The sequence below is a fragment of the Pongo abelii genome, chromosome 1 (genome assembly GCF_028885655.2).
Source record: "Pongo abelii isolate AG06213 chromosome 1, NHGRI_mPonAbe1-v2.0_pri, whole genome shotgun sequence".
Lineage (NCBI taxonomy): Eukaryota > Metazoa > Chordata > Mammalia > Primates > Hominidae > Pongo > Pongo abelii.
The window spans coordinates 11,149,756-11,172,754 of record NC_071985.2 but is presented as its reverse complement, the minus strand read 5'-3'; the positions used below and the strand labels follow the sequence as shown (position 1 = coordinate 11,172,754).

The 22,999-nt window shown below is 37.3% G+C and overlaps 1 long non-coding RNA gene and 1 pseudogene across 3 annotated transcripts in view; one reads left to right on the top strand and one right to left on the bottom strand.

Moving 5' to 3' along the window:
• The window catches only part of LOC134761474 (uncharacterized), a 261,901-nt gene that overhangs the window by 121,032 nt on the left and 117,870 nt on the right, over positions 1-22,999 (top strand). For all 3 annotated transcript variants that reach the window (XR_010140118.1, XR_010140128.1, XR_010140125.1), the window contains exon 3: positions 10,930-11,044. This is a non-coding gene — a long non-coding RNA (uncharacterized LOC134761474). The remainder of the gene's footprint in view (positions 1-10,929; positions 11,045-22,999) is intronic.
• LOC100432439 (chloride intracellular channel protein 4-like) lies at positions 9,766-10,633 on the bottom strand (annotated as a pseudogene).

Below are 22,999 nucleotides of genomic sequence, written 5' to 3'. Positions count from 1 at the left end.
TCAACACTACTAGGTGTTGTGATAAGATTTTGCAGATGTAATTAAAGTACCTAATCAGTTGACTTCGAATAAGGAAGATAATTCTGGATAATCCAGGTGGGCCTGACATAACCAGCCAAAAGCCTTAGAAGCAGAACTGAGGCTTTCTCAGGAGAACAAATAATTCTGCCATATACAATAGCTTTAGCTTCGACACATGGAGTTCTATTTGGAGTTCTTGTGAGTTCCCTTCCTGACCACTTGCTTAGTCCATCACACAATTGTGTAAGATAATTCCTGTAACAAATCTCTTAATGCATCTATCTCTTATGGGTTCTGTTTTTCTGGCAGGTGCATACAGCTCACATTCAAGAGACTGTCTGCTTAATGAAATTTTAATTTATCTAACATTTGTGACTTCTACAGATATCTGATACCTTTAAAAAGATGACTATTGTACCTCATTTGTTTTTTTCTAGTTGTCGTAGTGGGAGTTTTGGTCTCCCAGTGTCTACTGTAGAGTCTCCCAACAGATACGGAGTAGAAAAGAAGAAGAAACGGTATTCTACTTACAATGTGGTTCTGACACTATTTGTATAACAAGGTCTAAATATTTACATTCTAAGACATGGCTATAATTAAATATTCCAAGTATTGCCTGTCCATGAATTCTTAAATCTTAAACTCAATCTAAGTAGCACTTAGAGTTTTATGATGACTTTAATATTCCCTATTGCAAAGTTAAGTAATAGGACTGGAGTCATAAAGAAAGACACGTGATCCTGTATAATGGAACTCCTGACAATTGATGGGAGCATCCTGTACATCAAGAGCCAGTATATCCTTTGCTCGTTTCAACTGCCATTTATTTCTTCAAGGTGACTTCTTATGATGCTACTTTTTGCTTCCCACTTTATTCTTTTTCATTTCTTATAAATTTCTTTGGAGGGGGATGCTGCTTCTTTGTAAGGCTGTACGTGTGATGAAAATTCAGGCTTAGAGCAGACAAATAAATTCAAAGAAGCAGCATAGGGCATGGGCTGTAAAATGGGCAGCTGTCTAAAAGAAGCCCAGTTGAAACAACTGGAGATGTGGATGTGGGATCTGGAGTGAGAAGCAAGGCAGAGTCTGTGGTGACTCTGAATCTTCACAACAGGCATAAGTGAAAAGAAGAAAAGGCAGGTTTGATTAGGAAAAGAATATGCAACACGCCTCACATGCACTGGGTAGCCTGTTCTATATATGGAGTTTACCTCATACTACAAGGATTTATGTGTATGTTTTCCACAGTTATCTGAGAGCTCCTACAACTCACTGTTCAGGTCTTCCTGTCTTTCGATTTCAGACCCTACCTCCCCTTAATATCCTCTACCAACTACCCTCCATTCTCTCATCCTCCAACCCTTCCCCCTGCCCCTTGACTTTGTCTCAGAATGTTATGGTCTATTGTACAAAGGCATAAAAAGAGCCACTGTACTGAATTTTGTTGGCTGTATACAGCTAACTACATCTTAAAAAATTGTTGCATTTTTAAAAGAACAATTTACATCCTATAAGGTATCTTCATTTATGGACATAAGCTCTTTTAAACGCAATAGTAATGCTACACCCAACAATTACTTTATCTGTATAAGGATGCAGCATTTGTGGTTACATTTTATAACAATATGAAATAAAAAATTTATGCTAGAAAAAAGTTACACTTCCAAAATTATTTAAACTTGATTTTAGTTTTCAACATCGGAAATACTGCAATTACAGCTCAGAAAAATGAGGAAAGGCCTCTAAGAGACTCTTCTTGCTGAAATGTGATTCCAAATAAATAAATAAGCATACTTGAATTGATAATAAGGCTTTGAGCTATTCAGCTTAAAAATAGGCTTACCCCATTAAGATTATTAAACTCAGAGGCATATTCTGAAAAGAGCTTTTGAAAATGGATTTCTTGCAAACGGTCATCAAATATTCATAGATAAAATAATTATGTGGAAAGATAAAGGGATGGTGGAAATTAAAGGGGGCTGATAATAAAGGGAACTGGATTAGATAGTTAAGCAAACTTTTTGAGAGGGAGAATTTTTTTAGAGGAGGTTGGCATGAAGCTTAGACTTGAACATTTGAGCATCTGTTTTTTTAGTCCCTCATTGCTTCTGCCCTGGTGAATAAAGTGCATGAATGAGCATAGGTGACAATTGCTTGATTGTGATGGAATTTAACTCCCATATGGGTTAGTATTCTTTGTTGCTATACATTCAGTCTTTTCCTTACCATGAGCATGGATGAACACTATGCAGTGTTCTTTGCAACGTTTATCATATCTAACACAGTTCAGGGAAGTGTCACTAAACAATAGGCTGGTGGCTGAGAAGAACACTGTATACTCAGTTTCATATTCCTTGCTAAAAGCCAACACATAAGATATTTAAATTTGTATGGTCTTACAGAACTGAATAGAAAGAAAGAGATTTGCAAATTTAACCAACTTAATTATTTTGTACCTGAATATTTGATGATAGAAGTAGGAAATTCTTTTTTGTTTGTTTGTTTGAGATGGAGTCAAGACTGTGTCACCCAGGCTGGAGTGCAGTGGCAGGATCTCAGCTCACTGCAACTTCTACCTCCCGGGTTCAAGCAATTCTCCTGCCTCAGCCTCCCGAGTAGCTGGGATTACAGGCACCCGCCACCACACCTGACTAATTTTTGTATTTTTAGTAGAGACGAGGTTTTGTCCTGTTGGCCAGGCTGCTTTCGAACTCCTGACCTCAGGTGATCCACCTGCCTTGCCCTCCCAAAGTGCTAGGATTATAGGCATGAGCCAACACACCCATCCCAGAAATCTATTTTTAAAAGAACTTTGTGTAAAGCTCTTCCTATATGAAGGTCTTCTTGTTTATATTTCCTAATGCTCTCTTGAGTAGTAGCTGGAAGTTTAGACTGAATATTTGTCATTTTCTTTTACTTTCCAAATCACTCCAATCTGTGTGACTCTTATCTTCTGTTGTAATCAAGTCTCAGTGAATAAACCAGGTACCTTCTAACCAAAGTAAACAATTTACCTCCTGTATTGACCTCCACACAAAATTGTCTAATGGGTCTCTACCCTGCTCAAGTATCCTCTACCCTCTGAGTACTTTCTCAAGCAGACACCTAAAGGAAACAGATGCCTAAGTCAGAGCAGCTCTGGAGCAGAAATTTGTTTTCTGAATTGGCAAAGATACCTATTAAGTTACAGAAAAATATATCTACATTTTATATTTTATAGCATGCAAATAAATATATGTATAAACTATAAATATATTCAGGTTATGAGTCAATATATATACATAAATCAGTGTTATTGATTTAATAGGTTTTAGTGTTTACTCGAAAAGGAATTATTGAATCTGTAAAGATGGCTCACATAAATATGCTTAAAATACATTAATCATAATGTGTGAATGTGTTTAAAACAAAGACAATTTCACAATATTAATAGCTACCAAGAGATATTCTACATGAAATTTGTTTGATGTTTTATATTAGAAAGATTAAGGACTATGAAATGTTTCCCTTGATCATTTGACAATGTAATATTGTATATCTTGTAACTATTAGGCATCATCCTAGGTTCTAAAAATAAAATTTTTAAAATGGAGGAAAAATTCTGCCACCAGGGAGTCAGGGAGACAGAGGGTGACAGTGCTTAAATGGTATAGGATATAAATCCCAGGAGGCTGAGTGCAGCACTTGACGGCCACCTAGTCCAGACGGGGTCAGATGCCATCCAAGTGAGTTGATGTTTGAGCAGAGTCCCTGTATCCTTCACTTTCTAAAGCGCGAATGTCCTGAGCCCTACTCCTACAGGATTCTATTCTAAGGATGTGGTCTTCACATTAAAGAGCATCATGAATAAACACACACTGAAGTGTTAATAGCTGATGATGACTTCATGTGTTATCTCGTCTCACATTTTAATAAAGAACAAAAGACTTTATGTCTAGCTCATGTAGCTAATGATGGACTTAAAAATAAAAAAGCGTTAATAGCGAATGATGGACTTCCAGGTTCCAGTAGCACAGTTAATTAATTTGGATGAAGTGTATTGTCTTAGTGCCTTTAAATTACAGATGCAATTTTGGAGATAATACCGCTGTTCTCACATTTCTCCTCTCTTTAGCTGCTATGTGCTTCTCCACTTTTGCATCCATAGAATTTTAGGAAATTTCTAGGACTCTGAGCTAGATCTCAAAATCTCACGAGCCCAGAAATCAATCAGGATATAAAAGTGTAGACTAGCTTTAAAAACAGATTTATAAACCAGCCAACAGGTATCTAAGGAAATGAGTTTCAAACTACCCTTAATAATATCTTTCGTCACCACGACACAATGATCAAAATCAGGAAATTAACATTGGTACAGTAGTGTAAACACAACTATAGACCTTATTTAAATTTCGCCAACTTTTCCACGAAATGTCCTTTTTCTATTCTGGTATCCAATACAGGTTCTCAAATAGCATTTAGTTGTTATTTGTCCTGAGTCTCCTCCGATATATGATTGTTTCTCAGCCCTTCCTTGTCTTTCATGACCTTGACACTTTTGAAGAGTGCTGGTCAGCTGCTTTGTAGAGCACCCTTCAACTTAGCTTTGTCTAATGTTTTCTCATGATTCGACTGAGGTGCGGCACTGTTGCCAGGTATGTCACAGAGAGGCTGTGCTGTTCTTAGTATGTCATATCAAGGGCACATGGTATTCATATGTCTTAACTGCTGGTGATGTTAACCTTAATCACTTGTTTAAGGTGGTGTCTGCTGGATTTCTTAATTGTGAAGTTTCTCTTTTCACTTTGTAATTAATAAATATCTTGGAGGAGATAGTTTGACACTATGAAAATATCCTGCTTCTCTTCAAATTGATACCTCTAATTCCAACCCCCACACTACACATTTCATTCCAGTCTTCCCTCACTCTTTTATTTCTAAGGAATATGTTTCCAATGAGAAACTTGGCTCTAATTATCGCCTATATTTACTTACTTGTTCAATCCTAGCATAAATATAAAATGGCTTTAGAATTGCTAAACCAAAATCCTGTGAGAAACAAAGTTACTAATTAGATTACAGTATTTTTGTATAGAGTTCTTTGTCTTTAGCCTTACAATGTCTAATTACAATATTGTTTTCCAAAGATATTTTGTTTGGTTCTTTTCTTAACATCTTCAGTGGTATTAAGGTATTCATTCATTTAAGCTCATTTGTTACTGCGCTATTTTATGTTGAGTCTTTCCTTCTCCATCCTGGCTGAATTTAACTGTTTACATGTTTTGGGATATTTTATAATATGTGAAACCTTATAGAAGTTTTAAGAATTAGAGCTATGAAACAAGAATATTCAAAGAATTGTCACTACCCATTCCTGTTTCTTTTTTTCCATCCTGTTAACACCTACCCTCCATAGGTAACTACTCTTTTTAGTTTCTGGTTTATACTTCCTGCATTTCTTTACAGAAATGAACAGATACATGTCTATGTTATTCTACCCTTTTCTTACATGAAGGGTAGCCTACAATAATATGGGCACTTTACTTTCTTCACTTAATATCATATCACAGGAATCACTTGGTGTCCGTTCATAGAGATCTTCCTCATCCTTCTTTATATGTGTAATACTGCATCACATGGAGGTTTACTCAATCACTCTCCTATGTAGGGGCGTTTAGGTTCTTTGTGTAATTAAAACAATACTCTTCTGATGTTTTGCAATTATAAAAAAACACTGCAGTGTACAAATTCACTCATATATATTTCTGTTTTTTTGGATAGTAAAAATATACTTTATTTTTAAATACAATAGCTGCTAACAGTATACCGATGTTGATGTTCCAAGAAAATACATGTATTCAATAATAAGCTTTCATTTACCTCTTCAAGAAATTCTAAAGAAAATACTCCAATTCTGTTCAACATTATGCCTTGAGGAGATGAAATTTTTTCCATGATAAAAATATAATTTGTGTGGCCTAAACTTGATTATTTATAAAAGATGGAGTTTCTAAAAGCCCATATATATCAACAGTGAATGCTCCCTTCTCTTTGAATTCAATGCTTAATTCAAATTGATGTAAGACATTGGTGAATCAATAAACTTGATGAAATGTGTATCAAAGTGTTCATGAAAAATTACATTTCTATTTCCTCTCCATTTTAATTTGTGGATATTTTCTAAATGGAATTTTTAAGTGCACAGAAATAAAAGCTATCTACATGTAACTCTGGAGAGATTAAAAACACAACACAAGTAAAGTTAACATGCCTAAATCCTAGGGTTGATTCACTTAGTGTAAGAATAAATGTCAGAAATCTCTTAATTATATATAGATTGCTCAAGGGTTTTAAGATAAATTTTGAAAGCCAGAATTACCAAGAAATAAAATCTTATTTGAATTTTATCACAAAAGTTAATAGTCCTAGTAAAAGAAGACAATAGAACTGTATAGAAAATTCACATCTACATCAGAAAAGAGAAGTTTTATCAAGTAGAACAGTAGAGCGCTTTTCAACTGTTAAATACAAAAATTTCTCAGAATCCCTTGGAAAACAAGACTTTCCATTCAGACTCCAATCTCCTCATTTAAGTAAAACAAAACAAGGTGTTTAAATGAAGGGGAATGATTTGTTAGTTTTAAAAATAGAATCAGATGTTTTCCATTATGTTAATTCATACACTACATGAATTGCCTACCATAAAAACTTTTGCGTCCCAAATTTCTGAGGATTTTAAGCTATGATCTTTCCATAAACATACACTGAGGTAAAAGAATGTTGTAGGATCACACTTTTTACTAGCATTCATCCATTTGCCAGTTTTCATTGCATTTGACTAACTTCCCTGATAAAGTAGTATCTGTCTTTCTACAGAGAAAAATAATTCTGCCTTCATCGTAATCATAATAGACCTGCCTTCCTTGAACGTCTAGATAAATGGCCAAGTGTAATCACTGGATAAATAAAAAACAATGAAGAGAATAAATAAAAATGAAAATACTTTGCATTTCAGAATGTGTTTTTCATCACTCTGTTTTGAAGAATGAAGCTCTTTCCTTTGTTAGCCCTCCACTCTGCACCACTTGGTCCACCATTTGCTGGAAAGAACAAACCTCACCTCTATTGAATCTTTTTTATACATTCAGCTATAAAACAAGGTCCAATATCACCAGAATGAATGCCAAGTTGCCACTATTTTGAGAGTAGGTGAAGAGTGATAATGCTTGCCTGTGTACTGTACAGCTGTGACAGTCTCACTAAAGCTACTGCAAAATAATTTCTCAATAGATAACTGTATAGTGCTTCTTCCTTGAACCAGATAAATCATCATCCAATATTTTATTATGAAAGGATGGGTGCTTAAACTTTGATCAGCAGTAAGGAGTTTTAAGAAAGGTAAGGCAAAGGAATCTCCCTGAGCCAAATGGATACAATATGGAGCTTTTTGTATCTTTCTATATTAAGCTAATTACTGATAGGTTCAAAAAATGAAGTATGCTTATAAAAAGCTGCTTCCATAAAGCCAATGCTTACTAAGTGTTTGCATGTCAAAGGGAGAAAACATTGTGATTTCAAAGTAATACACTTAAAATGTTAAAAAAAAAAAAAAAAGCCTACGAGAAACAGTACTTCCTACACAAGTTAGGTATCAAAAATTAGTAAAAATGGGCCAGGCGCGGTGGCTCATGCCTGTAATCCCAGCACTTTGGGAGGCCGAGGTTGGCTGACCAACATGGTGAAACCCCGTCTCTACTAAAAATACAAAAATTAACTGGGCATGGTGGCGCACAGCTGTAATCCCAGCTACTAGGGAGGCTGAGGCAGGATATTGCTTGAACCTGGGAGGCAGAGGTTGCAGTGAGCTGAGATCGTGCCACTGCACTCCAGCCTGGGCCACAGAACGAGACTCAGTCTCAAAAAAAAAAAAAAAAAAAGTTAGTAAAAATGTATTATATATAGTCACAACCAGTCTTTAGAGTAGTAGTTAGAAAATTTGATTTTTTTATATAAAGAATAAATACATAGCCAAGTGTCAGCAAGTTCATCCTCCCTTGTTAGAGGACAAATAATTTCTTATTTAGGACTTCAATTTAATAACAAAACAAAAAGTCCTCAAAAACAAAATAAAACCCAAAGAGGCAGAGTGCTATTCCTCAGCTTGGTTATAGACAAATTTGACTCAAGGAAGTGCAATGAGTAAGATCAGGCAAGATTGCAGTAAATACACACTCGCCATGACTATAATTTAGTCCAAAAAGAATGAACAATCCTCTACACAAGGTAAATGGTCTGAGAGAGTTGGTAATCTGTTGGTAATCTGTGTCTATATTAAATATGCTTTAGAAACAAAAATTTACTTGATATTTTGGCAAACCCACCAGTCATTCCTTAGGTTAGTTTCTGTAAATGTTAATTTTTACATTACTAATCATTTTACTTCTTAGCTAAACTAAATATTAGTTTATGTAGTATTGCTCAAGAGCTCTACAAATAATAGAAGCTCTGTGATCACCTAAAAATGAGCTATGTAAACTAAAGGAAGAAAGCAATAATGTTCCAAATGAATGGCACAGGGCACAATACGTATAATAAACAAATTTAGAGAGAGTATAAGGTACGTATCAGTTTATCTTATAAGGACAAAATGCTTGAGGGAGTTCTTGAGAAAACCCTCCCTCCCTCCAAACTTTTAGCATCTACATTGTGTCAGACGTTACAACTGGTACGAAAGATAAATGCTTTTAGGCAAAAGTAAAAACTTATCTACAAAGCAAAATAGCAAAGTCTAGTGTAGTGACTTTTTGTAGAAGGCTTTCTTCTCTGGTGGTAATATTCTTTAGTACATATCCAGGATAAACTAAATTGAAACAATATTTTTGATACAGTAGCAATCCTTTTATATACTTTTACTAAATTTTACAAAATTCTAAAAATTACGTAAATGTTTGGTACCATGCATTATGTACCAGTTTGGGGCTGCCTGATGAAGTCATGGCTACTATTTTAGTATTAAACACTGCACCTGAAAAGTTCTGCCCTCTGTATTAACGGGCACAATGCTGAGGGCTCCTAAGAGATGGCAAATTACCTCTATGCAAGGCTCTTGTATCGATTCGAACCCTGAGAGTGCACCAACAAACAACACAAGGTGGTGTGGAGCAACACGCTGTTTTTTAATGACCGCCTGGGTACTCATGGGCTGAGGCCTAAAATGGCGTCAGCACCAAATGAGGACGGGGCAGGGGTTTTATAGTCTCCTGTAAACAGGAAGTGTCTCAGTCTGATGTAACTGCTAGGCGGTACCCGGATGGCCTCTCTCTTGGTCTTCAGCAGGCACGTGTCTTCCAGCCAGCTCTCTTCCTGCTTCTGCTATGTTGCTGATGCACACTGCTGGCGCAAGTGGCCTTGCGCCTTGGGACTGGGCCTGAGGAGGGAGGAGTTATTCATTCCCTTAAAGCTTTCATGCCCCAGGGTGAATCTTTCAATCTAAAGTGAAAAGTTTGCGATGTAGTGTCTCCAGATTTGAGGAGAGGGGGACATGGGTACGAGGGGTAGGCAGGGTAAAAGGATTTTAAAATAATAGGGCTTAGGAGTGTATACTTTAGGATAACTACTATACCTTGCTTGTCTGTCCTTGACCCTAACCTTGAATAACTGCATGTTCGTGAAAAATACAATTTCTACTCCGTAGAAAAAGGAGCAGTCTGTTAGGAAAAGCATATTAGGGGAAGACAAAAAGACATTTTTATCATAAATTTGATTTTACTTGTTGAGTTTTTTGGATACATCACTATAGGCTATTTCAACCTTCTTACCATGGGGACAGGTATTGGTAAACTCATCCCTTTTATATGCATTAGTTAGATAGCTCCATAGGCCAGTCATTCTTTTTGGAATATCAAAGTTGTGATATTTTTTGGCCACCACCTTGACAATATGCAGTTTGGGCAGCAGGTCAGCTAATGTCATTTCATTGCCAACCAGAAATTTACGTGTAGAAAATGTAATATCCTCCCTACTATTTTTATCAGTTTCATCAGGGAGGAGAGGATTCAGATATTCATTCAGTTTCTGCAGGGTTTTCAAGAGACTCTTCACCAGTGCTTCATTAGCCTCTGGCCTTGAATTCTTGATATATGCAGAGAATTTGGCAAAGACGTCCATTCCAGCAGTTTGATTCCACATGTTTTGGTGAAAGCTCGAAGTACTTGGGAGGGCATAAGATGTCTTCAAGAAATTCCTCAATCTTATTTACATCTGTTTTGACCTCATTGTTGAAAGTTATAAATGGTGGGTGGGTTCTGAGGGGCAAGTTTTGCAGGTCTGCAGGCCTCCTTTTCAGGTCAACAATTGTAACACTGAATGAAACACTCCTTTGAGCCAAAGAATCATGAAGAGCCTCTGGGAAAGGGGGCAGTTTCCTGTCCTTTCACCATCAGTGCCAGCCTTGATGAAGAGCTTGATGAGGGGCTCTGTCCTCCTCCTTCAGCCTGTTCAGTAAAGCCCATTCAGCAACATCAATAAGGCCATGGCCTGCTCAGCTGGGCTCCTGGAACAGTGGTGGCTGCCTCTCTCCCAGGGCTGCTCTGGTTGCTGGCTCCCGCCATGCTGCTCACTGGACAGTCCTCATACATGTTTCTGAATTGTGGGAGGTGTGGCGTCAGGATAGATTCCTAGAAGTGTGATTCCCGTGTTGAAAGGTAACATTTGCTTCCTCGGAGGCTCTCCAATAAGAGTGTGCTGTCACATTTTAAAATTTATACCAATCTGATAGATGAGAACTGGTATCTCAGTGTTGCCTTAATGTGCATGTCTCTAATGATAAGTGGCTTTGAACATGTGTTTGTCTATTCGAGGACTAGTTTTATATCTTTGCTTGGAAAGTTGTTTATTCATATATTTTTCCAAAAATATTATTTTCAACAGAACAGACCATCTAGGAAAGCACATTAAACTCAAGAAGAATAGTTTTGAATAAGTTTCACATTGACCAGTTCAAAGATGATGGACATTTCACTCTCAAAACAAGTCAACATGTAGGGTAAGTCCACATTACATTTTTAGATTATGAGTAATTTTGTACATACAGTGATGTAATGATTGTATCATCCTCAGACTCAGATAAGTGAGGTTCCTGTTTTGGGTTTCACATTTTACAAGGCTCAGAGGTGGCCCTCCTCCTGCCGTGTTGCTCTCTGTAGAGTAAGTATTCCATGGGCCAAGAAGAGAAGTCACCCAGAACTGGTAAACCCTTCTAGACTCACACCTAGTATATGAGATCTTGCAATTCTCCGTCAAAATGGTCCTGAGTTGGCTTCCAGGGCCGGGGTGAGCCTGTTTCTTGAATCCATCCTCTCAAAGGTAAATGATGATAGCCCCCATGCGTAACAAAAGAATGGCTGTTTGAAGGGAATGGGGTAGAGTGAGCTTAGATATGTGGCTATGGTGTGCACCCAAGTACATATAAGGCCCCTTTGTTGTGTGGGGTGGAGCCTGGATTGGGAAGAGGATGGAAGGTGGCTGTGAGCTGGGGCCCTCAGACTTGTATCCATTCCCAGGACTTGTAAATGTTAGTGGCAGTCCTATATATTGAAGTAATCTTTTAAAAGTGCATGCTTAAAAAGAATTCTTTATTCACATATCTGAGAAAATTGATAATATAGAGACACCTCCAAGTCCTGAAGTATGAAATGTGTAAGACCAAATAGAAATCATTTGAAAAAGTTGGAGGGTAAGTACTGCCTCATCTAGAGCAAGTTTTAGTTAGAGCAAGAACTTGAAGAGAATGTTGAGAGAAAAGGATGAGGACAAAGATTTTGCGGATGACTGACCTTGTGTTCCAGAGGGCACAATGAAGGAGTTTCAGGTGAGGAAAGGGCATAGGATATGGGGTCAAATAGGGCATCTATGAAGTCAAAAGGTGAGAAATGTAAGAAATCAATGATTAATTTGGAGTGCTGGGCTTTCTATGGCAGTTTTAATAGCTTTATTGAGATATAATTCACATATAACATTTATCTATTAAAATATGTAGTTCAATGGTTTGTAATATAGCATATTCACAGAGTCGTGCAATCAATAACATAATCTAATTTTAAAATGTTTTCATTGCTCCAAAGAAGAAATCTGGTACCCATTAGTAGTCATTCCATATCCTGCTGCTTTTTAGCCTCAGGCAAGCACTAATCTACTTTCTATCTCTGTAGAATTGCCTATTTTGGAAAATATGTAAATGGAATAATAAAATGCGTGTTTTTTTGTGATTGGCTTCTATTGCTTAGCATGTTTTCAAGGCTCATGTATATTGTAGCATATGTCAGGTTTTGTTATTGCTATTTATGATTGCTGAATAATATTTTGTAGTATGGATATACCACATTTTGTTTATCCATTTATAAACTGATGGGCATTTAGATGGTTTTCACTTTTTGGCTATTATGAATAATGCTGCATTGAACATTTATGTATACATTTTAATGAGGACATCTGTTTTCATTTCTCTTGGGTACATGCCTAGTGGTGGAATTGATTGGCCATGTAGTAAATGTTATATAAATGTGCAAAATATAGACTGGGTATATTGACCCTGTATTAGTCTGTTTTCACATTGCTATAAAGAACTCCCCGAGACTGGGTAATTTATAAACAAAAGAAGTTTAATTGACTCACACTTCTGCATAGCTGGGAAAGCCTCAGGAAACTTATAATCATGGCAGGAGGCAAATGGGAAGCAAGGCACGTCTTACATGGTGGCAGGAAAGAGAGTGAGTGCAGGGGAAACTGCCACTTTGAAAATCATCAGACCTCTTGAGAACTTTCACATTATTGCAAGAACATTATGGGGGAAACTGTCTCTATGATCCAATCACCTCCCTTCCAGGCCCTCCCTAACAGGTGGGATTAAAATTCAAGATGAGATTTGGGTGGGGACACAGAACCAAACCATATCATCTGTCCTTCCTGCCTCCCAAATCTCATGTCCTTTTTACATTTCAAAACCAATCATGCCTTCCCCAAGGTCCCCCAAAGTCTTAATTCATTCCAGCATTAACTCAAAAGTCCAAGTCCAAAGTCTCATCTGAGACAAGGCAAGTCCCTTATGCCTATGAGCCTATGAAATCAAAAGCAAGTTACTTACTTCCAAGATACAGTGGGGGTACAGGCATTGGGTAAATGTTTCCATTCGAAATGGGAGAAATTGGTCAAAACAAAGGGACCACAGGCCCCATGCAATTCTGAAACCTGGCTGGGCAGTCATTAAATTTCCTTTGACTCCATGTCTCACATACAGGGCACACTGATGTAAGAGGTGGGCTCCCACAGCTTTGGGAAGCTCCACCCCTGTGGCTTTGCAGAGTACTGCCCCACTCCTGGCTGCTTTCATGGGCTGGCATTGAGTGCTGGCGGCTTTTCCAGGCACATAGTGCAAGCTGTCAGTGGATCTACCTTTCTGGGTTCTGGAGGACAGTGGCCCTCTTCTCACAGCTCCGCTGTGCAGTGCCCTATTGGGGACTCCATGTGGGAGCTCCAACCCCACATTTCCCTTTCACACTGCCCTAGCAGAGGTTCTCCATGAGGACACTACTGCTGCAGCAGACTTTTGCCTGAACGTCCAGGCATTTCCATATATCCTCTGAAATCTAGGTGGAGGTTCCCAAACCTCAACTTTTATCTTCCACACATGTGCAGGCCCAATACCACATAAAAGCCACCAAGGCTTGGGGCTTGCACCCTCTAAAGCAATGTCCCAAGCTGTACCTTGGCTGCTTTTAGCCACAGCTGCAGCAGCTGGGATGTAGGGTGCCGTGTCTTAGGGCTGCACAGAGCAGTGGGTCCCTGGGCCCAGCCCAGTAAACCATTTTTCTCTCCTAGGCCTCTGGGCCTGTGATGGTAGGGGCTGCTGCAAAGGTCTCTGACATGCGCTGGAGACACTTTCCCTATAGTCTTGACTATTAACATTCAGCTCCTTGTTACTTATGCAAGTTTCTGCAGCCTGCTTGAATTCCTCCCCAGAAAATTGGTTTTTCTTTTCTATCACATGGTCAGTTTGCAAATTTTCCAAACATTTACACTCTGCTTCTGTTTTAAACATATATTCCAATTTCAAACCATCTTTTTGTGAGCACATATAACTGTACACTTTCAGGAAAAATCATGTCACACCTTGAATACTCTGCTGCTTAGAAATTTCTTCTGCCAGTTACCCTAAATCATCTCTCTCAAGTTGAAAATTCCATAGATCTCTAGGGCATGGGCAAAATGCTGCCAGTCTCTTTGCTAAAGCATAGCAAGAGTCACCTTTACTCTACTTTCTAACAAGTTCCTCATCTGCATCTGAGACCCTCAGCCTGGACTTCGTTGTCCACATCACTATCAGCATTTTGGTCAAAGCCATTCAACAAGTCTCTAGGAAGGTCCAAACTTTCCCACACCTTCCTGTCTTCTTCTGATCCCTCCAAACTGTTCCAAACTCTGCCCATTACTCAGTTCCAAAGACACTTCCCCTTTTTTGGGTTATCTTTATAGCAGTGCCCCACTCCTGGTACCAATTTCTGTGTTAGTCCATTTTCATACCCTATAGAGACCTCCCTGAGACTGGGTAATTTATAAACAAAAGAGGTTTAATTGACTTACACTTTTGCATGACTGGGGAGGTCTCTGGAGACTTACAGTCATGGCAGAAGGTGAATGGGAAGCAAGGCACGTCTTACATGGTGGCAGGAAAGAGAGTGAATGCAGGGAAACTGCCACTTTTAAAACCATCAGATCTTGTGAGTGAGAACTCCCTCAGTATCACAAGAATAGCATGGGGAAAACTACCCCCATGATCCATTCACCTCCCTCCAGGTCCCTCCCTTGACATGTGGGGATTGTAATTCAAGATGAGATTTGGGTGCGGATACAGAGCCAAATCATATCAGAACTTCTGTTGTTTAAATCTTCTTAACAGGCACCCATTAGGTCAAAAGCCCTTTAGTGCCAAAGTAAAATTTTTATACATCCAATTGTTTTAAATATAACCCGTGTCAGCAGACTTAGCCATTTAGAGACTGCCTGCTTTGCATACTTTGTAAAACTGTACCTAATATCTGTTAGCTATAGGGAAGATAAACCCTGTGGCTTTAAAGGACTCCAAGTTTTTGCTGCCCTGCAGAGTTCTCTGATCCAGCAATTCCCTGCAGTGCTGTGCAGTGATGTTATTTAGACCCAAATCTTCTTGATCTCCTTCTCCCCTTCTTTTCTGGTGGTAGCCCAGAGGCCTTTGCTTTTGAAAAGCTTCATACCATGCAGGGCTTCCCTCACATGCAAACCTGTCAAAAACACCACCTAAATAAAGCTTGTATGTGCTACTACTACTGTGATTATTTCTTGTAGTTATGTTTTTATCATTGGTCAGCATTGAAATGATTAAGCCAGGAATAGTAACTCTATGCTTAACATTTTGAGGAATTGTGAAACTATTTTCTAAACTGCATGAACCATTTTGCAATCCCACCAGTATTGTATGAGGGTTTCATTTTCTCCACATCTTTGCTAACACTTATTATTGTCTTTCTGATTGTAGCCATCATACTGGGTATAAAATGGTATCTTATTGTAGTATTGATGTACATTTCTTTAATATTTAATGATGTTCAGCATCTTTTAGTGTCTTTACTGGCCATTTGTTTATCTTCTTTGGAAAAATCTCTATTAAAATATTTTGCTTATTTTAATATTGGGTTACATATATTTTTATTACTGAATTGTAAAGGTTCTTTGTATATTCTGGCTACATATACCTAATCAGATATATGCTTTGCAAATATTTTCCCCTACTCTGTACTTTTTCTTTTTACTTTCTTGATAGTGTCCTTTGGAGCACAAAAGTTTTCAATTTTTATAATGCCCAATTTATCTTTTTTTTCCCTTTTACTTCTTTTTATTTTGATGTCTTATCTCAGAAGCCATTTGCCACCCCATCATCATGATGGTTTACTCCAATTTTTTCTTCTGGTAGGTATATTTCATATGCTTGGGTGTGATTTACTTTTTGTTAATTTTGTGATGTAGTGTGAGATAGAGATCCAAATTCATTATTTATGTGGATTTGTCCAAGTATCACTTGTTGGAAAGACTATTCTTTCTTCAGTGAATTGTCCTGCCAACTCTTGAGAATCAATTGCCCATAAATGGGAAAGCTTATTTCTGGCTCTTAATTCTATCCATTGTTTTATATGTACATTCTTATGTCATTACCACCCTGTTCTGATTACTGTATTTTTGTAGTAAACTTTGAACTCAGGAAGTACGAGCCCTCCAACATCGTTCTTCTTTGGCTTTTCTGATTCCCATTTAATTTCATGTGAATTTTGGGATTAGCATGTCTATGTCTACAAAGAAAAGTCAACTGGAATTTTGATAGCAATTGCTTTGAGTCTGTAGATGAATTTGACAACTGTACTAGGTCATATTCACAGGGGCCAGGGTTTAGGACTTTAACATGTCTTTTGAGAAGACACAATTCAACTCATAACAAGGAATATTGTCATATCAATATTATTCTATGGATATGTGATGTTTTTCCATTTATTTAGATATTCGTCTATTTCTTTCACCAGTGTTTTGTATTTTCAGTGTACAAGTCTTGCACTTCTTTTGTTAAGTGTATTCCAAAGTATTTTATTCTTTTTGATGCTACTATAAATTATATTTTAATTTAATTTTCAGATTGTCCATTGCTAATATATAGAAATACAGTTTATTATTATATATTTATCTTATATTTTGCTACATTGTTGCACTCATTTATAAGTTATAACAATTTTTTCTATGGATTCCTTAGGATTTTCTGTATGAAAGGTCATATCACTTGCAAATGGAGATAGTTTTAGTATTTTCTTTCTTTTTTTTTTTTTTTTTTTTTTTAAGTATAGACAGGGTTTCACCATGTTGGTCAGGCTTGGCTTGAACTCCTGACCTCAGGTGATCCACCTGCCTCGGCCTCCCAAAGTCCCAAAGTGCTGGGATTATAGGCATGAGCCACCAATCACACTTTTCTTTTTCTTGCCTAAATTTCCTCGCTAGAATCTCAAATACAATGTTGAATGAAAGTGGCAAAAGTGGACAGCCTTGCTTCTTTCTTATTTTTGGAGGAAGGCATTCAATCCTCTATTGTTAAGTATGATGTTAGCTGTGGGGTTTTTGGTAGATGTTTTTTATCAGATTGAAGACATTTACTTGGTATTAATTCTTTAAATGTTCTGGATAATTAATCTGGAGGTGGGCATTTCTTTATAGAAAGCTTCAAGATTATTAACACAATCTCTTTACTTGTCATAAATCTTCTCTAATTACATATTTCTTCTTGTGTCTGTTCCTATATTTTATGTCTCTCCAGGATATGGTCCATTTTATCTGTTATCTAATTAATTTTTTGAAAAACATTTGTTCCTAGGATTCCCTTATAATCCTTTATATTCTTTAAGGGGGTAGATATATTCCTTCCTTCATTCCTGGTTTTTGAAATTTGAATCTTCTCTCTTTTTCTTGGTCAGTCTAAGGTAAAGATTTGTCAATTTTGCTGCTCTTGTCAGTGAACTAGCTTTTGGCTTCATTAACTTTCTTGATTTTTAATCTCTGCTCTATTGCATTTATTTCAGCTGTAAGTTGTGTCTTCTTTCTGCTTGCTTTGAATTTATTTGCTTTTCTTTTTTAGTTTTATAATGTGGAAAGTGAGATTACTGATTTAAGATCTTTCTTCCATTTTGATATTGGCATTAGCATCTATATATTTCCCTTAATAACTGATGCTGCATCTCAAAAGTTTTGGTATTTTGTGTTTCATTTTCATTTACTTCAGAATATTTTCTAATTTCTCTTGTGATTTCTTCTTTGACCCACTGGTTATTTAATAGTGTGTTTTTGATTTTTAAAACTGTGAATTTTCCCAAAACCTTAGGTTGTTGGTTTCTAATTTAATTGGTTTAGGTCAGTGAACACACTGTATTATTTCAATATATTGAGGCTTGTGTTATGGGCTAGCACATAATCTATCTTGAAGAATGTTTTACATGATTTTGAGGAAAAGTGTATGCTTCTTCTGTTGGGTAAAATGTTCTATAAATATCTGTTCATTTTAGTTGTTTTATAGTGTTGTTCAGGTCTTTTGTTACCTTGTTGATCATTGGCCTATGTGTTTTATCCATTACTGAAAGCAAGGTATTGAAGTCCCCAACTATTATTGTTGAATTTTCTATTTCTCCCTTCAGTTCTGTATATTTTGCCTCATATCTTTTGGGGCACTGTTATTAGGTACATACATATATTGTAATTGTTATTTCTTCCTGATGACTTGATCCTCTTATCGTTAATAAGATGTCATTAGTTTCTTTTGACAATGTTTGTCTTAAAGTCTATTTAGCCTGATCTTGTTCTAAAAGCCTATCTTTTTGTTACTCCTTGTGTGATGACGTGGTAATACTTTCTGTCTTTTCCCATTCAACTTATTTGGGTCTTTGAATCTAAAGTGTGTCTCTAGATCATGGGTTTTAATTTTAAATTTTTATTTTCTTTAATCTTTCCTTCAATTAGAATATTTAATCCATTTATATTTAATAAAATTACTGGTATACTAGAATATATTTCTTCCATTTTGTTATTTGTTTTCTGTGTCTTCTGTCTTTTTTATTTCTCTACTCCTTGATTACTGTCATCTTTTGTATTGAATAGATATTTTTAGTGTAATGTTTTTAATATCACTTTAATTTCTTTGTTGCTTATTTTACTATATTTTTTGTTATTTTCTTAGAAGTTGGTCTGGATATTACAATTAGTATTTCAATGTAAAATAATTTAATCCAGATTAATAGTGTGTTAATTTCAATAGGATACCAAGTATGATTTAGTGGTCAGCCAATGATCAGTAGAAGATTTTAATTTTTGTGGGTACATGGTAGGTAGGTGTATATATTTATGGGGTACATGAGATGTTTTGAAACAGGAATGCAATGTGAAATAATCACATCATGGAGACTGGGGTATCCATCCACTCAAGCATTTATCCTTTGAGTTACAAACCAATTATACTCTTTAAGTTATTTCAAATGTACAATTAGCTTATTATTGACTATAGTCACCCTGTTGTGCTAGCAAATAGTAGGTCTAATTCATTCTAACTTTCTTGAACCCGTGAACCATCCTCCCCTCCCCTGCAGCTCCCGTCTGTACATCCCAGTCTCTGGTAACCATTCTTCACTCTCTATGTCCATGAGTTCAGTTGTTTTGACTTTCAGATCCCACAAATAAGTGAGAACTTGTGATGTTTGTCTTTCTGTGCCAGGCGTTTTTTTTTACTTATCATAATGATCTGTTACATCCATATTATTGCAAATGACTGAATCTCATTCTTTTTTATGGCTGAATAGTACTCCATGGTGTATATGTACCACATTTTCTTTACCCATTCATCTGTTGATGGACGCTTAGGTTGCTCCCCAACCTTTGCTATTGTGAACAGTGCTGCAACAAACTTGAGTGTGCAGATATGTCTTTGATATACTGATTTCCTTTTTAGGGGGGTATATACCCAGTAGTGGGATTGTTGGATCATATGGTAGCTCTATTTTTAGTTTTTTTGAGGAATCTCTAAGCTGTTCTCCATAGTGTTTGTATTAATTTACATTCCCACTGACTGTGTACAAGGGTGCCCTTTTCTCCACATCCTCTCCAGCATTTGTTATTGCCTGTCTTCTGGGTATAAGCCATTTTAATTGAGATGGCTGAGATGATATCTCATTGTAGTTTGGATTTGCGTTTATCTGATGATCAATGATATTGAGCACCTTTTCATATGCCTGTTTGCCATTTGTATGTCTTCTTTTGAGAAATATCTATTCAAATCTTTTGTCCATTTTTTGATTTGATTATTAGATGTTTTTCTATAGAGTTGTTTGAGCTCCTTATATATTCTGGTTATTAATCCTTGTCAGATAGGTAGTTTGCAAATATATTCTTCCATTCTGTGGGTTGTTTCTTCACTTTGTTCATTTTATCTTTTGTTGTGCAGAAGCTGTTTAACTTGACGTGAAACGTTTTGTTTTGGTTGCCTGTGTTTGTGGGGTATGGCTTAATAAATTTTTGCCCAGACCAATGACTTGAGGATTATCCCCAATGTTTTCTTGTAGCAGTTTCATGGTTTGAAGTCTTGGATTTAGGTCTTTAACCCATTTTGATTTGATTTTTTTGTAGTCTGGCTAAAGATTTGTCAATTTTGCTTAATTTTTTTAAAAACCCTTTTTGTTTCATTGATGTTTGTTTTGTTTTTTATTTCATTTATGCTTTGATCTTTATTAGTTTTTTCTTCTACTAGTTTTGGGTTCAGTTTACTCTTGCTTTTCTACTTCTTTAAGATGCATTGATAGAATGTTTATTTGAAGGTTTTCCTCTATTTTGATGTAGGACTTATAGCTAAACTTCCCTCTTAGTACTGCTTTTGCTGTTTAGGTTTTGGTATGTTGTGTTTCCATCATCATTTGTTTCAAAAATTTTTCAGATTTCTTCTTAATTTCTTCACTAACCCACTGGTCATTCAGGAGCATATTGTTTAATTTTCATGTATTTGGATAGTTTCCAAAATTCCTCTTGTTTTTAATTTCTAGTTTTATTTTATTGTGACCAAATAAGATGATTAATATTATTTAAAATTTTTTGAGTGTTGTAAGACTTATTTTGTGACCTAACTTATGGTCTATCCTTGAGATTGATCTATATGCTGATGAAAAGAATGTGTATTCTGCAGCTCTTGAATTTAATGTTCTGTAAATATCTATTAGACCAGTTTGGTCTATAGTGTAGATTAAGTCTGATGTTTCTTTGTTGGGTTTCTTTCCGGAAGATCTGTCCAATGCTGAAAGTGAGGTGTTGAAAGCTCCAGCTATATTGCATTAGGGCCTATGTCTCTCCACCATGATTGTAAGTTTCCTGAGGCCTCCCCAGCCATGCAGAACTGTGAGTCAATTAAACCTCTTTCCTTTATAAATGACCCAGTCTTGGACAGTCCTTTATAGCAGTATGAAAATGGACTAATAAACCATTGTATGTTTTTTGGTTTGATGTTACCATGAGGTTTGCAAATACTATCTTATAACCCATTATTTTAAAGTGTTAACAACACTGTTTACATAAACAAATAAACATGCAAAAAGAAAACTAATAAAAACTCTGCATCTTCTATTCATCCTCCCACCTTTTAATTTTTTATTGTTTCTATTTATATCTTATTTTACCGACTATGTCTTAAAAACTTGTTGTAGTTATTATTTTTGATTGGTCCATTGTTAGGTCTTTCTACTTAGTATGAGCATAGTGTACACACCACAGTTACAGTGTTGTAATATTTTGTGTTTTTCTGTGTACTTACTGTTACTAGTGAGTTTTATACCTTCAGGTGATTACTAATTGTTCATTAATATCCTTTTCTTTCTCATTGAAGTACTCTCTTAAACATTTATTCTAGGGCAAGATCTCTTAAATCAGCTTGTGGTTAATGCTGCCTGGCCTGGGACTCACCCATCAGAGTAGTGAGCTCCCCTCTGGTCAAGGACAGGTCCGGAAATGCCATCAAAGGGTCAAGTCTTGGAATTGAGGACTCCCAAGAGCCCGCTTGGTGATCTACCCCACTGTGGCCATGCTGGTACCTAAAATGCAAGACTAAGTCCCCTTTACTAGTCCCTCTGCTTTTCTCAAGCAGAAGGAGTTTTGCCCCATAGCCATCATAGCTAGTAATGTGCCGAGTCTCACCTGATGCCAGCAAGTCTCAGAGGCTCACCCAAGACCCTCGATGTAATACCTGGGTATCACTGCTGGTTATTCAGGGCCCAAGGGCCCTTCAGTTAGCAGGCGATGAGTACTGCCATAACTGGGTCTTTTCTTTCAAGGCATTTGGTTCCCTCTGGCCCAGGTGTGTCTAGAAATGTCATCTGGGGGCTAGGGTCTAGAACAGCGGCCTTACAACTCTGACCAGTGCCCTATCCTGCTGTGGCTGAGCTGGTATCCAAGATGCAAGACAAAGTCCTCCGCACTCTTCCCTCTCCTCCTCAAGCGAAAAGATGTGTCTCTTTTGAGCTGTGAGCTGTGCAGCCTGGGGTTAGGGGAGGGGTGATGCCAGCGTTTCCTTACCTACACCAGCTGATGTCTCAGTGCGTCTTTGCCCCCTACCAGGCCACTGTCTCTGAGCCTAGTTCAGCACTAGGACTCACCTAATAGTTGCTGATTTTATGGCCTAGACTGCCTTGCAAGTTTACTTGGAGACACAGAACACTGTAGCCTTCGGTGGCGAGGTTTGTGGGAACTCATGTTCTGTCTGCTGGGACAGGTGATTCTGCTCTGGGTAGGACTGATTTACATGCTCCCTTTGTGGCTAGGTGTCAGCTGAGTTTAGTCCGATTTTCCTTTTTGCTCTAACAGGACAGCGCAGAGTTCAGTGCCTCACAATTGGTATATTCTCCTCCCCCAGCACCCAGAGATGCTCTCAGCAACCCCCTGCCATGGCCAGGGGTGGGGGAGGAGTGGCGTCGGTGATTCAGGACTCTTTTCTGTCTTTTCAGTGCCTCTTCCAGCAATACGAAGTTAAAACCAGGTACTATGAGTGCTCACCTAATTTGGGTTCTTATGAAGGTGTGTTTTGGTTTTGTTTTTCTGTGTAGATTGGTGTTAAATTGGTGTCCTTGTGGAAGGAACAATTGGTGGAGCCTTATATTCTACCATCTTGCTGTGCCTCCAAGCACATTTCTGTAAGTTTTAGAGACAATTTTAGCCCTCAGTTTCTGTCTTCTCAAGACCCCAAGTTCAGGCAGGGGTGATGACAGAATTTTCCTTTCCCAGGTCCTTCTGGGCATATATACAACCTTGCACATGCAGATATCCTTTTAGATCCCCAGGAATATATTGAAGTTTGTTTTTTTTTTTCTTTTGGAGCCGGAGTCTCATTTTGTCACCCAGGCTGGAGTGCAGTGGC